The sequence below is a fragment of the Sciurus carolinensis genome, chromosome 4 (assembly GCF_902686445.1).
Source record: "Sciurus carolinensis chromosome 4, mSciCar1.2, whole genome shotgun sequence".
Lineage (NCBI taxonomy): Eukaryota > Metazoa > Chordata > Mammalia > Rodentia > Sciuridae > Sciurus > Sciurus carolinensis.
The window spans coordinates 96,798,793-96,817,602 of NC_062216.1; the positions used below are offsets into that span (position 1 = coordinate 96,798,793).

Consider the following 18,810-nt stretch of genomic DNA (forward strand, 5'->3'; position numbering starts at 1 on the left):
TGAATTGAATCAAGGGTTTGTCTTAAATGATTTTTTATTGGTGGAGACCACCAAATTCACTCACCAGTCCCTGGCAAAACATTTCATTCTTCATTTGAGGAATATCCTTCCTAAACACCAGAAAACTAGCCTAGTGACTAACTAGTCTGTGACCTTAGTTTTGTCCCAATAAAATTCTTTTGACGGAGGCCAGCCTCATCAACCTAGTGAGGCCCTAAGCAACTTAACAAGAGCCTGTCAAAATTAAAAATAAAAGGGGATGGGAAGTGGATCAGTGGTTAAGCGCTCCTGGGTTCAATCCCAGGTACGTACACACACACACACACACACACACCCACCCCTGCTACCTCAAAATAATCTTGTCTGAACATCTAAGGGGAATCTAAACCCTAGGCTTCACCATTTTCCAGTCAGTGGTAAGAAATGGATTGAGATGGCAGACACTTGCCCTGATGCAACATTCAAGTAGCACATGAACCTTTTTAATGGTTGACTACTTAATAAACCTATTAAGGCTTTTTCTGAGCTTATTCCTGCACTTGAGAGGCACCTGGGAATCTGCAGCAAATACACAGGGGTTTCATATTGGGCTTTGTTTACAGCAACCCAGTTAAGCAGTAGTTGGTGTTTAACTGGTTTGGGGATCCCTGATATTAACTGGAAAAAAAAATTTTTTTAACCTACAAACTCACTTGTGTTTTAAAACAAACAGACTGGGCATAGTAAAACACACCTGTAATCCCAGAGACGGGAGGGTGAGACTGGAGGATTGCTAGGTTCAAGCCTATGTAACTTAGCAAAACCGTGTCTCAAAATAAAAAAGGGGGGCTGCAGAGATAGCTCAGCTGGTAGAGTGCTTTCCTCACAAGCACAAGGCCCTGAGTTCGATCCCCAGTACCGCAAAAAAAATAAAATAAAATAAAAAAGGGCTAGGACGGGCTGGTGTTGTGGCTCAGTGGTAGAGCGTGAGGCACTGGGTTCGATTCTCCGCATCACATATAAATAAATAAAACAAAGGTTGACAACTCAAGAAAAATATTTTTTTTAATTTAAAAAAAGGGCTAAGATGCAACTCAGTGTAAAGACTTGGGTTGATTCCCCAGTACAGTGAAGAAAAACAAATACCCCTACCAAAAACACCCCTACCAAATTTTGGGAGGAAGACCAAGGATATAAAATGGCTTCTGAAACCAAGTGACTGAATATATTTGAGAATGCAGAGAATGGGTGTGGCATAATTTGATTTTAAATTTGAAATTTCTGTTATCTGAAGTGATGATAGTTCTTCAGATCTCCTTCCTAGTCCTATACTTGTGAAATATTAAATAATTTCCCCACAAGAATCTATTTGTTTAAATGATAGCCAGCTATTAAAGTTTGTGCCTTTTGAATCTATTCTGTGATAAAACATCACACCACTCAGCACTGTTTTAATAGATAGAAGCTAACACCATCTACTTCCCAACTGATGAACAATTACAGCTGAAGGCAGACTCTACATACAATCTCACCTTTAAGTGTCCATTTAGGGAAAGCAGAAGAAAATTAAGCTTTGAGATAAAGCAAAAAATGAGGGCAGATTTAAAATATAAAAATTTGTCATGTCTTTCAAAGTTAAATACCAGTGATGAGTGCAGAACATTGCCAAATACACTAAATGCACTAGTCTCAGAGAATACTCAATAATGTGCCTTTAAAAAAAAAAAATTTAACCAGGGATTGAACCCAGGGGTGCTCAATTACTGAGCCATCTCCCTAGTCCTTTTCATTTTTTGAGACAGGGTCTTGCTAAGTTGCTTAGGACCTCACGACTAAACTTTTTTTTAAATGCAGTCATTTGCCAAATGCAGTGGTACAGGCATATATAATTTCAGCTACTTGTGAGGATCACAGGTTCAAGGACAGCCTGAGTCATTTAGTGAGACCCTGCCTCAAAAATAGAGCTGGAGACTATAGTTCAGTGGTAAATAAAGCTCTCCTCTGTTCAATCCCCAGCGCCACAAAAATCAATTATTTAAAAAGTTGTCATTTGCATAGTACTTTACCTTTGATGATAAATATTTGACAAAGTACACTGACATATTTCCTTAGCTACTATCAGTCAACTACTCAAATTTTTAAATTACTGTAAGTTAAAAACAAATTAGCTACCAAAATTACAGTTCTGTCCAATTTAAGTGAATCTCCCAAAGTTGAACAGCTAAAATCAGCAAAAATGGTAAGAAAAAACTAACTATATGAATAAAACATCAAACAGACCAAGAGAGTGATATTTCAAAATCCAAAAATTAATTCCAAACATGTGATTCTGGTTGATTTGTTGCAGTTTTTTCTACTTGCTGTTGCATTTCATATAAATCTAATGATCATCTTAATGAAAGTATGGGGAATGTAATGTTGGTGTTTGATGAGTCAAGAAAAGGATAAGTAACTTTTTATATCGAAGATGTGAAGGGTCAATTCTAATGTAATCAAATGAGAATGTGAAGCCAAAGATGAAATGATATCTAATTTTTTACCTAATTCAACACTTAAGTTCACCGAGTATAATATAAATAGTATAGAAAAAGAATCTTCTCAGCAAGTCAATATTGCAGGAATACCATTTGTTTTCTGATGTTGAAAATGACCTCTTAAAAATATCAATACCAAATATTTAACTTTATGCTCTACCCAGGAAATAGTATGAATACTGAAATGCATATCTTACAGTTTCAGTATCTTATTTAGCACAGAACTGGGTGAAAAGTTGAAGAACTTACTTCTGTCCAGTATCTTTTTTATCTTTTTAATCTTAATAAAGTTGTTAATTTAATACTTAGGAAAATTGGAGAGGGTTCTTATTATAAATATAACATCTGTTAGGCTCACCTTAATTTGTATATATATAGCTTTAAAGGATATCAGTAGTTCCTCCAATATAGTAACTTCCCAATTCCACTTTTTAGAGTCCTTCTGACTTTTTTACATTCAAACACACCTTTCAAAACTCAAAAATTGCCCTGGTGAACTAGATGAAGAAAACTAAGAGAAGTAGCCAAAGGTGGTAAATTAACAGTTAACTTCACAATTTATCCATGCCATTTTGGGAATTGAAATTCTGATATGCACAAATTAGGGGAGCAACCTCCCAAGTGAAAATCTTCTTAAATTGCAATATACCAAAACCTTATAGCTTCTAGTCATCATTTTCTCTTTCTAAAAATCAACAACCTAGACCTAAACACGCACACACAAATATTTCAAACGACCTAAATGTCCATAGATTGTCAGACTAAACTATTATTTTCAAACATACATGTTTGTCCTCAAGTCCAAAATATCTTGTTCTGTATAACAAGCAAGTTGAATAAAAATCGTAAGTGTAACCTTACACACAGAATGCTTTAAAAGTGAGAACTTAAGTACCCAAACTTTTTAAAAAAATAGATCTTTAAAAAATAGTAAACAGTAGTTGCCCCTGAGGAGTGCTAGCATGAAGGAAGCTTACTTTCACTTTGCTCCCTTCTATACAGCTATCTTTTTTTAACCAAGAGCATCACTCCCCCATAACTCTGGTTTATCATCACACACCTTTCATTTAACTAAAAGAGGAAACTGAAAGAAGCCCAGAGGGCTTAAATAAACTTCCTCAAAGATCTACAGATGGAGAGATACACGTTAGAAAATACATTACACGTGAGAGGTTACAGAATAGACTAGTGAAATCAGAACAGACACAGCAGAATGGGAAGGAAACTGCCCAGAAGAGACAAGCAAAAGATTTGTAAAATGGGAAGGAAGCAGTGATGAACAAAGACAAAAGGAACCAAGCAACCAAAGACAACTTTGAAGTGAAAGAGATGCATTTCTTTACAGCCAAGCTTTAAATGACAAGATGATGAGAAAGGAAGAAAAATAAGCATTTAAAAAAAAAAGAAAAGAAAGAAAAAAACACTTGATCACATGCTGTGGGATACCTGAGTTGCTGTAATGGGTAATGCCACCATTTTCGTCAATCATATACTATCTTTAATCATCTGTAAATACGGATCCAGTAAACACTAACAGTGTTACTGCAGCAACACTCTTCAAAGGGTCAACAGGACTAACTGCTTTGTATTCTAACTGTTTTGTATTCTTCCGCTGCTAGGCCACTTCGTTGTAGTATTCGCCAACAATGAAATATATTTCATCAGTGCTTAAGGAAGTCATGGAGCAATAAAACATTATTATTTCCTCTCACCTGCTTCTAGATACCAGCCAACGTCCCAGGCCTAAAGGTTCTGAATTTAATTACTTTTAAGAGATAAAATTTAAATTTACCTGGAAGAATTGAGAAAAGGGTGTTGGACCCCCACTTGCTTGCCTTGCCAACAGCTTTTACACACACACACCCTGCCTCTTAGAAAATATGACAAAACATTTATAACTGGCAGTCTACAGGCTCCATAATTGACTGAGAAGCCTAAAACTTATCCTACAGGAAAGGAGTTCAAACTCAAAACAAGCCTTCAGCTAAATCTCCACAGATTGAAAATAAAAATCACAAATCCAGGTCTGAGTTTTAGACAGTATAAAAAAATACTAGTTATCCCAATTCCATGTTAAGAGTGATTCCAGAGGATGAGGAAGTTGAAGGGGTTGGAGTCTTTATTTGCTTTTAAGGGATGATGATCAGTTACAAAATGTAACTATAGTGAGCAATGAAAAAAGTACTATGAGTCAACTTGGTGTCCATTTCTGCTTCTGTCTTTATAACTTAATAGGAAGTCACTTTTAATTTTATTTGTCCCTCTGTAATATTAGGGTAAAATCTCCCTTCTACTTCCCAAGGATGCTATAATAAAACAAGTATAAGAAAATACCAGTGCATGTGTACTGCTTTTTTTTTTCCTTGAATTTAAGACTTGCACATTACAGAAAAGTAAATTGTCTTTCCCAGGATATATCCAATAAATTAAATGAAAGGTTTCTCTATTTTTGAAGGTTTTCTTTTAAGTCTGTGCCTGCAGGAAAAGAGGAACTTGGTCTTTTCAAGGAGAATTTACAGTCATGAGGTAGGCCCATACTCTTGTGAAGATGTTCTTCATTTTCAAGTTTGACAAAAATATTAAGAAAAAGGATTCGGGTCAAGCATGGTGGTGCATGCCTATAATCTCAGCTACACAAGAGGCTGAGGCAGAACGATCTCAAGTTTGGGGAAAGCCTGAGTAACAAAGAGAGACCCAAAATAAAAAAATTTAAAAAGTGAACAGTTAGGGGTTAGGTCAGTAAGCACTAGGCTTAATCCCCAGGACAAGAAAAAAAGAAAACAAAAGAAAGCGGTTATGATAAACACAGACTTGATCTGACCCAAACCTCAGTAAATTTCCTAACCTCTCTGACCCCTCTGCCTGCCTCATCTATAAAATAGGGATAAATTTAAACTCTTGAATATCTGTAAAGCAACAACAAGAACTGGCACATTGTAGGCACTCTGATCTGACAGTTTTGTTTGTTTTAAATAAATGGATCTTTCCTCTTTCTCTCCTGTAACATTTCAAGTGTCATTTCGCTTTCTGTTTGGGGGAATCCACTCTCTGCAAGTTACTAACACCCTTAATGATAATTTCTCAATATTCATGTCCTGCTCCAACCTCTTCCTTTTGCTGTAACTCAATAGAGCCAATTGGTCAATTGGAATGATTCTAACCTGTAAATGCCCTTTTAAATTGGTTACATAATTAACCCCTCTAAATCTCTTCTTCCTGTGTTTATCTATCTTGGTTATCATCCACACAGTCTCACACGCACAAATCTGGAAGTCAACCAGTCTCTTCCTTCTCATACTCTCCATGATCCCCCCACCAAGTTTCCTATAGAGAGCCTGTAGATATCTGCTTTTTTTTTTTTTTTTTTTTTTTTTTTTTTTGCGGTGCTGGGGATTTGAACCCAAGGCCTTGGGCTTGCGAGGCAAGCACCCTACCGACTGAGCTATATCCCCAGCCCTATATCTGCTTCTTCACTTCTCATATCCTCTCCATCCCCAGTGCCTGTTTCTCATCTTGATGCTTGATCTGTCAGGACCTCATAACTGAATTCTCTGCACCCTTCAAATAGGTAGTACCTTCCTAAAACTCAAATATAAATCTTCCCTTCCACAATATCAACCCTGCCTTCAGGATAGTATCTAACTAACCTCCTTGCCAAAGATTTCAAGGCTCTTCAGGATCTAGTCCTGCCTACCAGCTACTCCCAACTTGGAGTTTTTCTATTCTAAGAATGTCAGACCAATTTTAATAACTAGCCATCCTGTTACTCATATCTTTTCTATTCCCTAAACCTGGCAAATTGTTTTAAGAATTCTTTTAAGAATTTTTACAAAACTATTCCATACCAGTTTTAGAACACGTGCCAAACAAGATTTCACTACTTGTTTGTGTTATCTCCTCTGCTCAATAGTAAACTGTTGCAGGGCAGGGAGTCTTACATTACAACCAGGTGCTTACTGTAAGAGTCGAATTTGCTAATTACCCAAAGAGTAGACTGGCCAAGATGAATCTGAAGGACATAGAATGGTGATCTCAATAAAGATGAGAATAAAATTTTTCTAAAAAAGTTAATGTTTTGAAAGGAGTTACTTTTCTATAACCTTTTGGTCTATGAATTGTTAAGTTTAAAGATTTCCAGGAAAAGTAAAATGCATCAATTAGTAAAAGAGAAGAATGAATGGTAAACAATTTTCAAAACAACTGGTAGAAAAAGAGATTTCATGCTTATTTCAAGTGGGATTGTGGGGAGATTAGCACAATCTCCCCACAATGGGAGAAATGAGAACTACTACAATGAGCATACACTTATATTAACAAAATTACAATAATCAATAAGTGGAAACAACTAAATACAACACTAGAAATGAATTAATTTAGCTCAGCTGCAGTTTTCATACTTGAATATATAACAGCAAATATATGTGGAACATCACTGTTGCAAAAAGAAAACCTCCCTACCTTGAAAACAAGTACCTGTCTTTTGGACTAGATTTCCAGATTATTTCCAGGACACACAAAAAAATGTTAGGGGCTTGCCTAACATTTGTTGGTAGAGTGCTTGCCTTGCAAGCATGAGGCCCTGGGTTCAATCCCCAACACCACACACACACACAAAAAAAAAAAAAAAAAAAAGTTAGTTGCATATACAATTAAAAGAAAAATTGGAGAACCAAAAGACAACAAAAATCCCCAGAGAATCAAAACTGAGTGTAAAAAACACAGGACATTCCTGTGGACAGGAGAAATCAGCAAGAAAGGAAAAAGACCTTTTCTAGGTCTTCACTGGACTTTCTGATGTAAAATGGTTGAATCAGAATAGGAAAGGCAACCAGGAGTTGAGGGCAGTGTCTTCCCAGAACCGGTTTCTGAAAGTGGGGGAAGGGGCTAAACATTCACTCTTTCCACTGACATTTACTGAATGCTTCTCTGGGCAAGGTAATTGACACAGGTCTCAGTTTTATCTTATGTAAAATGTCTACTTACCAATGTTGTATTGAGGACAAGAGCAGCCAGTATTTATTAACCATATCACTTGCTTAATAATTTACAACTCCATGAGATAGGTACGATTACCATTTCACAGATGAGAAAACTGGACCACAGAGTAACTCAGAGATGGATGATCACAGCTTTGGAAACCAGGTGTCCGTTCTTAAGCCCAGAAACTTCTGAACCACTAACCTAAGTGCACTTAAGCAAACATGTTCCCTTTCTTCTCTTCCTACCATCTCTTAAGTTAAATAGAAAATGACATTTCTAAAGCAACCTATGTACCTGGAAGGGTCATTAACCTGTCCTCATTAACAACCTTATAAAGTTGGTTTGGGTTTCAAATAAGCTTAAGTTTATTTTACAAGTAAAAATCACACTCAAATTATGTTGCTGACATAAATGTTCCTGAGTCCAAGCTCAGGGTCAAATATTTTCCCAAGATCTGATTTACACACTGGGGGTTGGGGGGGCTTGAGACCATACAGATTTCAGATATATAGAAATAAAAAAGAATACTGTGAAACAGCAGCCTTCCAGCCTGTTCTCCATCAAGATTCTAGAATATTTTACCCACTGACTTTTCATCTCCAACCTCCCACAAAAGTAATACCAAGAAAAGGTAGTGGAGGCCTTGCCTGTGTCCTTCCCACCCTAATTCCCCTTGATAAACCAAATATCTTATTGGACATACCATCTGATTATTAGAACAAAAACATTAAGTTATATGGTATGTAAGATTTCCCTGGCTACTGAAATTTTACCAATAACTGAGTTATGAATCGCTAAGAGAAACAAATCAAAGAATCTCAGTCTATGTGCAAAGCACCTCATAGGTAATTCAAATACATAACCCAGAGAAATAGTGGCCTGAAGGAAAACCAAAATTTACTATGTTTAAGGTTTTTCATTTTCATTTGACCTGCTCTTGCTATTCACTTCAGAAAAGTACTAACACTGGTTGCCTTTCATTATTTGTAATCTGGTCATCCAAAACTTGAGAGGAATGTACTTATTAAATTAAACAATGAAAAGCTGGCTTTCAATTTATATGGAACTTTTGATGTGTATGGACAAAAACATTAAGGACATTATTTTCCAGTCATGATCCCTTCTAGACTAACCCTCAAACTGATTCAAACAGTAGAAATCAAGAAAGAAGCAACGGATATGGTGCTGCTTATCTGACGTCTAGACTGCAGGCAAACCCCAAATACCAAAGAAGCATCCATGTGTCAAACCAGCATAATTTTTTGAGCTACGCCTGGGGCCACATACCCAAAACACACACACACACACACAAGGGGGGGTCAACGCCAGTTCACAGGAACTAGGGAGAAGCTAGGAGGGTCAGCTAGCTAGCTAGCCATTACCAGTGTCATCTTCCGGAGCAGCTTACTCACCAGCCTCTTACAGTTATCTCTGAAAGGCCCAACTCCCCGAACGCTAGCTTCCTCAAGGTCACCCTAAGATAATGCAGTGAATACTTAAGTCGCACATACCTAGGCCAAAAAAAAGATTCTTTTTCCCCAAATCATCACATGAAATTTTATCAGCCTTTGCTCCGGAACTTCAAACTCCCAGACTTTAATTTAGATTGGGTAACTAAATGTGTTCAGTTTTGCAACATCAATTATTAAAGGACTTTTCAAGTCTGGCAAACTCGCAGTTCAAAAGCAGGTGCTTTTTCAGTGTACTTTTAACGACAAGGTCAAATTCATTTTAATTATTAAAAGAAAAAGAAAAAAGTTGTCTTAAACTTCCTTAGGTCAACCTGAGTTAGAGGGAAAAGGACTGCTGGGGGGAAACTGTCTGTACCCGAGTCCCTGTTGGGCTAAACAGTCATTCCTCATCTTCCGAGGGCCTGCGGTAATGGAAGGTTAGAAGGAGAAAATAAAAACAAAGAAGCTGACGGGGGTCATAGCTACCAGTACGAACTCCACACCGCCTTCCCACCCAAGAAACCCACCCCGATCAAAACAAACCTGCCCTTCTCGGCTCCCCTCCCACACCGAAGCACACAAAGCCCGCGGCACCACAATTCGCCCACAGCCCTCGCTTCCCTGGTAGGGCAGCCCGGAGCCCCGAAACTTCCCGCGGGGCTTTCTCGGTGCCGTCGGGGTTGGGCCCCGGGACGTGAGGCCGCGCTCGCGGGGAGGAGGGGCCGGCCGCACTCGCCCGTTTCCCCGAAAGCAGCAAAATGCCTCCGGCGTGCGCTCCCAGGGTCTCACCCCACGCCAAACTGCGCGTCCCCTCGGCACGCGGCCACCGCGGAGAGAGACACCAGGTCGGCAAATAGAAATGCTCCCTGGTGGATTTGTTGGTAAATAAGACATCTCGGATCGGGAAGAAAGTTCCTGTGAAGGGCCGCTCGCGGGGCGAGGGCAGCGGGAGGTGAACCGCGTCCCCCGCCGCCGCCTCCCTCACCTGAGTGGGAACAACGGGCCCCCGCGCCCGCCCGGCCCGCCTGGCGCCTCCCGCAGGCCGCGCCTCCCGCACGCCGCGCTGCCGGGGCTTGTTCCTCCTCATGGCTTTGCCCTGACGTAATTCAAACATGGCAACAGTTCGACTTCAAAGGCGAATCCACAGACCTCCCAGACGCAGACTCCCGGGCCACCAGTAACGGGCCGACAAGTCCGGCCCTAGCTCTCCCCGACCCTCGCTGGCCGCGGCCCCCGGCGCCGGGACTGAAGCGCCGGGGGCCGGACTCGGTCGCCTCACCCGCGCGCCCGGAGCAGGGAAGCACGCCGCCTCCCTGCGCAGCAGCATGGCACCTAGCACAAGTAGCGCCGCCAAAGTTTCCCCACGAGGGCCTGGGGGACAAAAGCCCCTCCCGACACTCGCCCGAACTTCGGGGCCCTCGGCCCGCAGGGCCCTCCGCCCGGCGGTCGCCCCGAGCGCCGCGGGGCCCGCACGGGCACATGCAGCTCTTTGTTTTCTGTCCAGCCCGGCGCTGCCTACGTGCAGCATCAAGGATGTCTGAGTGTTTCTCAGGGGCGAGACACTTGACGAGCACCTCCGGGAAGGGTCCCGACCCGCGTCCAGAGGGTTCGGGGCAATGTCCTCCCGTCCTCCCCTCGGTAACGAGCCCATTTAATCAAAGTTTTGCAGTGTCCTTGATGAGAAACGCCCGGATTACCCGCCCCGCACAGGCTGAGAGTTGTCGACTTTCACTCTGCTTTTTAAACTGGCAGGACGCCATCATCAGCGAATCACATTGTCCTGCCGGCCGGACCTGCCCGACGGCGACCGCATCCCACTGCTCGCGAGGAGCTGGACATTCAGACCAAGAACAGGGTTACTGCCCGAAGCACGTGGTCTGTCATGTTGAGCACAAAAAGCGGTGCCCTCCGGAGTTCGCTCGCTCCCGCAGCGCCGACAACGCCACTGCCTCCCTCCCCCAGTAACTTAGCTTAACTGGCCATCTTACACCGCGGGCGGTCGCCCTACGATCGGGAAGCCCTCGCGTAGAGCCCACACCTACGCCACAGGTGAATAAATGGGGAGCAAAACTTCGGCTGCCAAGACACCTCGGCCAGCCGCCGCTGTTGGGCGCGGTCCGCGGACAGCAGGCGAGTGGGAGCCAGGCTGTTTTTAAGCGACCGCGTGTTGCTCTCATTGTCGCATCCGCATCCCCCCGGAGTTCGGCAAACAACGCCACGCCGCGTGCGCTCCGGCCGAGCCCGGCGCTGACCACCGAAGGCCGATTTAAACCCCCTAGCGCCGCCAGCTCGGAAGGAGATGGCAACTTAGTTTTCGAGCGATGGCGTTTATTGTCCACCCTATCAAAACACTCGCAAGGGGCTGCGATGAAACTACGGAATGAGGTTTCACAACGGCGCCCGACCCTCCTCGGGCTCGCGCCCACGCGGACGCACGACCCCGGGCCGCCCCGCGACTGCCAGCAAGTCGTTTTCCACCCGGGCCTTCCAGCCACCGGGCTCCCTTTCGTTAGGGAACACTGCGGCTGCGAAAAGTCATTGTCACCTTCAGCGTGGATCCCTCAACTCCGCGACTCCTCGGTCATTTCCAGGATCCACTCACTCCCCCCACCCCCCGACTTTCGGTTTACCTCACATACCCTCCCCAATTATTAACACACGTTGAAACATGTACACACAAAAGACCCCGGGGTCTGAAAATCACGGAAACAGCGCTCCCAGCAATGCCATCTCCAAGATAAAACTTCCTGTGTGTGTGTGTGTGTGTGTGTGTGTGTGTGTGTAAGGGCTGGGGGGAGGTGAGTGAGGTGAAAGAGGAAAAAAAAAAAAAAAAAACACTGTGAAATCAAAGCCTTGTGAGGCAGTTTTGCACCAGAGTAGTGATTAGAGTCACTCACCTTCCCAAAACTGCCGATCCACGCGCAATAGCGTCCCCGAGGTGCGGAGTGCACGCCAGGCCAACCCCCTCCAAGCGCTCCCTCCTCCTCAACTGCCTTGTCTAGAAAGATTGTCTCCTGCAGTTCTGCAGTTGCTACCGCCGGACGGGAAGGTGTAGATTCCTCTTTCCCTCTGCGCACGCGCGGCTCCCGGTACAAAATTCTCTTGAATCGAACTTATTTGCATACGGGCGCGCGCGCGTCACGGGCTGGGAGGGGAGAAGGCCTGGCGGCCGCGCGCGCTCCCGGGGCCTCTATTGTCCTTTTAAGGGGAGAAGTACCGCGGCGCGGGAAACGAGGCGGCCAGAGGGAAGCGAGGGCGGGGACAGCTTACTACGGCGGACGTCACATAAACAAACGCCTCCTAGCTGGAGGCGACTGCGGAGGGGGAGTGGCGGGATGGAAAGGCGGAAAGGTTAGCAACGGAGAGAGAAAACTAGGCTGCGTGACGGGCTTTGCACGACCAAAGTTCTTGGGGCGCACGACTTGGGGTCAGAAAGTCGTTTTAAAGCTGCTTTTGCAAAATTCTGACACCTGTGCCCACACTCTGGCTTGAGGTGACTTGAAGGTGGTCTTGTAAGCACCAGACTGAATTCATACTAATCCCACGTTTGCTGAATTTTAAGTTGGGTTTTTATTTTTTAATCCTCTACGTCAGCAAAGATTTAGTTTTCGTAGTTTGAATGACTCGTTTAATGAAGTCCAGTTTTGACATCCCGTCCACCAACTCCCACTTGCCCTTCTCATATAGTCACCCAACCCATAACAATCCAGTTTTTTCCTTCACTTCAGCAGTGAGATTTCAGGCCTCTCAGAATTGAATGGTTGTTAATTTCCGTGGGAACAGTGCCGCTTTCTTAAAAGACTAGTCGGTGGAAAGCCAGTAATCTAGGGACTCGCATACCTCCTCCAGCTGCTTGTAAAAGGTGTTCCAGTCACCCAGAAATAATACCACTAACTGGTGGTCTTGGAAATTGAAAAAATGGTGAGTGAAATGCAGACTTTTCCCTGTGGAATGTATAATAATCTAACAACCTAAACTATTCTAGACGCGGGGCAAGGGGGCGGAGGCTGAAGTAACTTCTCAGATGGAAAAATGGAAAATGAAAAAAGTAAATGAACGATTGTGATACATCTTTGTTCCAAGGACACATGTTACTCCCAAAGACAGAGACCTGGTTTAATGGTAATAGAAGGATGGGGAAAGAGGATGTTTTTCCCAGAAACTTGATATTGGTCCCAAGCTACAAAAGTGTGAAAATCAACCATAAAACTTTATCATCTGCTGACAAGTTTCACTGCTTTTACTATAGTGTCAACAATAAGAATTTAAATAGATACTTCTTAAACGCTAATTTAATTCAACAGCCGGTTTGTTGAACATATATTACAAACCCACTTCTGAAGTCAACTAAGGTTTTTCCTTTGTTTGTTTCTCTGTTTTTATTTTCTTTCCTGTGTTACTGAGGATTTAAAAACCCAAGACACTCTATGGCTGAGCTATACTCCCCCAATCTTTGTATTTTGCATTTTGACAGAGTCTCCCTAAATTGAAACTGGCCTGGAATTTGCGATCCTCCTGCCTTAGCCTTACCAGTCCTGTGGGGGTTGGGGGGCATGGAACCCAGGGTCTTGCATATGTTAGGAAAGTGCTCTTCCATTGAGTTACATCCCCAGCCCAAGGGCAGGATTTTATCTTACCCATTTTTCTATCCCAGTGCCTAAAACAGTGCACAAAAATTCTGAATTCTGGATAATTGCTTGTAAAATAATAAATCAGTGTACATTTTAGCAGGGGCTGGGGAGATAGCTCAGTCAGTAGAGTGCTTGCCTTGCAAGCATAAGGCCCTGGGTTCGACCCCCAGCACCCAAAAAAAAAGAGAAAAAAAAGTACATTTTAGTATTTATAATAGGTTGGGCCAGGTATGTAGCTCAGTTTACAGCACTTGCCTAGCATGTGTGAGACCTTGGGTTGCATCCCCAGCACTGAAAAATAAACTTTTATTAAACATTTATCTCAAGTTAAAACATCTTTACAATTGTGTTTGACCTAAAATGAGTTCACTGTGGCCCCAGTGGTGCATTCGGTTAGTTTGTATTATTTATGTGACCTAAAATGAATTTGGAGGTTATATGATGCTGAAACTGGAGTTTTAAGATGAGACTAGATTCCTTGCTTCACCAATTTCCTCTGGGTTCTTGTACCGAAAACTTTGAAGAATAAAACCGACAGTCTGTCATGGAAGAGAAAAGTAAACGGAGCAGGATTTATTGAAGCAAAATATAGAACTCCTGTCATGCAGGAGGGGGCTGGATAACAGAAAAAACGATTTTGGGGTGCCAGCTTAGGAGTTCATATGTGGTTCTGGGTAGAGCATGGAGCAAAATGTATGTTAAACAGGCATGGAAAAAGTATTGAGGCTATTATTGCCTTCCTATAACTTCCATCTGGGTTCACCTCCACCTTCCATGTTCCAACTTGGGGACAAAGAAGTTGGCTGGAGGTGTTCCCACAGGTGAGTCTCTTTACATTTGAAATAAGCCTTGATGATGCTCATTAATATATCTACTAATTAGCCTCCAAGTGTGGTTCTTGTGTCTGAGTAAGACTGACCTTTGATATTCTTATTCAATGCCATCTCAGTTCTTATGGTAATAAAAATAAATAGGTTTAAAAACTGTTTCTGACCAGGGTGCAGTGCTGCATACCTGTTATCCCTGAGGCTGGGAAGGCTGAGGTAGGAGGATCACAAGTTCAAAGCCAACCTCAGCAACTTAGCTATATCCTGTCTCTAAATAAAATATAAAAAGGGCTGGGGAGGCCTGGGGGTGTAGCTCAGTAGCAGAGCACTTGCCTAGCACGTGCAAGGCACTAGGTTTGATCCTTAGCACCACAAAAAATGAACAAATAAAATAAAGCCATGTCGTCCATCTACAACTACAAAAAAAATTAACAGAGGGAGGTGCTGTGGATACAGCTTAGTAGTTAAGCGCCTCTGGGGTTCAATCCCCTGTACCAAAAAATAAAAATTAAAAAATAAAAATTGTTTCTGGTCAGGCATGGTGGCATATTCCCGTGATCCCAGTGACTAGGAAGCTTGAGGCAGGAGGATCACAAGTTCAAAGCCAGCCTCAGCAACTTAAAAAAGAAAAACAAAAAGTGCTCAGGATGTGTTTCAGTGGTAAAAACCCTCTGGGTTTATTCCTTCTCCCACCACCGCTGCCCCCCCCCCCCCAATATTAACTGTTTCTGCACTTTCATTGTTGGCTGTAAGCATAAATTTGTACTACTTTTTTTTTTTTTTTTTTTTTTTGAGGCACTGGGGATGAACCCCAAAGCCTTAAACTTGCTACTTTAGGCGAGTACTCTACCACTGAGGTATACCCCAGCCCATTACCTTCTAATTTTTTAAGAGAATTTTAAAAGTTGTTCTGAGTTGTCTCAAATACTTATTTGGTTAATGACAGATTCTCCAAAAATAATTTTAATTAATTGCCTCTGAAAGTGGGAAAATGGAAAGTATCATAATATTTTTTAAATTTCAATTATTACTAAACAGAGACATCTATATATAAGATAGAAAAATGTTCCTTAAGCCAGGTATGGTGGCTCAGGACTGTAATTTGGGAGACTGAGGCAGGAGGATCCCAGGTTCAAGGCCAGCCTCAGCAGTTTAGAGAGGCCCTAACCAAATTAGCAAGATCCTATCTCAATATAAAAAAATTTAAAAAGAGCTGGGATGTGACTCGGTGGTTAAGTACCCCTGGGTTCAATCTCTAGTACCAAAAAAAAAGTACCTTAAATGCCCTTTCTCTTGAAAATTTATATAATGTGTATGTGTGTGTGTGTGTGTGTGTGTACATGTATATATGTATTTGTAGAACTGGAGGTGTAGTTCAGTGGTAGAACATTTGCCAAGCATGCATAGGCCCCTGAGTTTGGTTCCCAGCACTGCAAAAAAGAAAAATATATATCTGTGTGTGTGTGTATGTGTGTGTGTGTGTGTAGTAATCCAAGTATAGAATGAGTTTAAATGTGCAAGCAATGTAGGAATCACCATTTTTAGAATATACTGTCAAGAAAACCTAGAATTTCCAGAGCTATGGAACTAATTCATATGGCAAGACTTCTTCTGATTTCAAAGTAGATGTCAAAAAGTAATTGGGTAATTGTAGGAAGGGTAGCAACAAAAATCCTTAAAGAAATTTTTGAATTCCTCAGTCCTTTTTTTTTTTTTTTTTTTTTTTCTTTAAACAACCACCTGCTATTTTTGAACCAACCAGGTGCATTCCAAAGGTTCTTTTGTTCATTTTGTTGCTGGAACATGTTGTTATGGCTGGCCCTATCCAGGACCAATGGCTCATTTATGGGCTACTTTAAAATACTGATACCTAAACAACCCAAGTGAATTTTTCATCATAAAAAAAGAAAGAAAATAAGTAATTTATAATATGTAAATTTAGATTATAGGACATTGAATTACAACATGCTAGGGAAATGTCTGACTTTTTAATGACTCTGTAGTGCTGTGTTGAACTCATAGTAAGTTCTCAAAATTTTTGAAATCGAAAATAGCTAACTAACCTGATACTTTGGTTAAGACAAATATTTTTATTATAATGTATTGTCCTGCTGTAGAATATCCTTAGTAAGCTTGAATATTTGCATTCACTTAGCAAACATTTAATGATCATAACTATGTGCCAGATTGTAAAATCATTTGAGAACTAGGGCTCTGGCTCCCTCAACTCTTCTAATTTGTTTCTCTATAATTCTGTTTTACTTGCTACCTTTTTTTCTGTAGAATGTATTGCCTTGTTTTGAGATTTAATTATTTTCAGTAACTTTAACATTTCTGATAATATTCTTGGAATGAAGGATAAATCATATACAAAGAATTGAAAGACAATTCTTGCTTGGAAATGAAGGACATTATCAGCAATTTAATAATATTTATAATGACAATTCAAACTATTATTTTTAAATGAAGGCTGAAACTGGGCATGGCAGCACATATATGTAATCCCACCAACTCAGAAAGCTGAGGCAGGAGGATCACAAGTTCAAGACCAGCTTCAGCAACTTAGTGAGACCCTGACTCAAAATAAAAATAAATGACCAGGCATGGTGGCATATGTCTGTGATTCAGCAACTTGGGAGCCTGAGGAAGATTACAATATAGAGGCCAGGTTCAACCACTTAGCAAGACGCTCAGCAACTCAGCAGGATCTTCTTTTAAAATAAAAAGGCCTGGTGATGTAGCTCAGTGGTAAAGCATTCACGGGTTCAATCTCCAGTACCAAAACTAGGACTGGACCCACCATATGACCCAGCTGTACCACTCCTTGGTATTTATCCTAAAGAATTAAAGTCAGCATACTATACTGACACAAGCATACCTATGTTTATAGCAGCATAATTCACAATAGCCAAACTCTGGCACCAGCCTAGGTTTCTGTCAATGAATGAATGAATAAAGAAAAGGTGGTATATATACACAATGGAGTTTCATTCAGTTATAAAGAAGAATGAAAATATGTTGTGTGCAGGAAAATGGATGGAACTCCAAAGCGTAATGTTATTCAAAATAAACCAAATTTAGAAAGTGAAGGGTCACATGTTTTTTCTCAAATGTGGACACTAGAGAGGGAAAAGGAAAAGAAAGGTTGCAGGAGTCTGTTGGGGGAGGAGAGGAAATCTCTTGAATATAGAAGGAAGACCAGTAGAGCAGCAGAAGGGGACCAGGGGGAGAGAGGAGGGGCGGAAAAGGGGAAATACTAAGGAACAATATTGACCAAATTATATTGTGATATCATGTACCTGTATAAATCTCCCTATTATGTATAATAACAATGCACCAATAAAAAATGGAGAAAAGAGGAAAGAAAAAAAAAAAAAAAGAACTGTGGATGTACCTCAGTGGTAGAGCACCCTTGGATTCAATCCCTAGTAGTGCCTAAATAAATAAATAAACAAACAAATAGAAGGCTGATAATATTCTCATCAGAAGTATCACTGGGCTAAGCCCAGTGACAGGTACCTGTGATCCTAGCTCTTTGGGAGTCTGAGGCAAAAGGATCCTAAGTTCAAGGCCAGCCTGGACAACTTAGCAAGATCCTATCTCAAAATCAAAATGAAAGGGCTGGGGGTAGCTTGATGGTAGAGCAACCCTGGGTTCAGTCCCTACTATAGAAAAAATAAAGTATCACCAGAGGAGATCCAAGGAGGTCCTAAATGAAGGGGACATCAATTTGGAAACTTAGTCCCAGACACAACTGCAGAATACATCAATAAGCAAGTCACAAATAAAAATTTAAGACCCCCAGTTCAAAAAAACACACAAAAAAAGAACCCCACCAAAAAAATGAGATTAAAAAAAAGGATTTATTTAAGAATAGCAAAGGAATGCACACTCAAGAGGTGACACACACCTCTCAGAGATGACTGACATGCCCCCAAGTTTAAGCTCTGATTATATATATGATTTTGCCTAAGCCCTTGTTAGATTTTGCTGATTTGGAAAAATGTTTGCAAACCTTCCTAGAAAGAATGAGTTTGCTTATATATACTGACATCAAAAGATATTAATAATACATTAAGTGTGTAAAAACGGATTACATAGATTGGGTACGGTATCACATGCCTGTAATTCCAGCAATTCTGGGAGGCTGAAGCAGAAGGACTACAAGTGAGGCCAGCCTCAGCAATTTATGGAGGCCCTAAGGAATTTAGTGAGACCCTGTCTCAAAATAAAAAATAAAAAGGATTGGGGATGTGGCTCAATGGTAAAGTCCCTCTGGGTCCTTTAGCAAAAAGAAAGAAAAGGAAGGAAGGAAGGAAGGAAGGAAGGGGTGTAGCTCAGTGCACTCTTGGGTTCAATTCCCAGTTTAAAAAAAAAAAAAAAAAAAAAAGACTAAACCAAGAACTTT

At 41.5% G+C, this 18,810-nt stretch overlaps 1 protein-coding gene across 4 annotated transcripts in view; it reads right to left on the reverse strand.

The window, feature by feature from the left end:
• The window catches only part of Sinhcaf (SIN3-HDAC complex associated factor), a 32,419-nt gene extending 20,409 nt beyond the window's left edge, over nucleotides 1–12,010 (reverse strand). The window contains exon 1 of one of the 4 annotated variants that reach the window (XM_047551308.1): nucleotides 11,842–12,010. The gene's annotated coding sequence lies outside the window, so the exon portion shown is untranslated. The other 3 variants (XM_047551310.1, XM_047551309.1, XM_047551311.1) reach the window with 3 other exon arrangements.
• Between the last annotated feature and the right edge of the window lie 6,800 nt (nucleotides 12,011–18,810).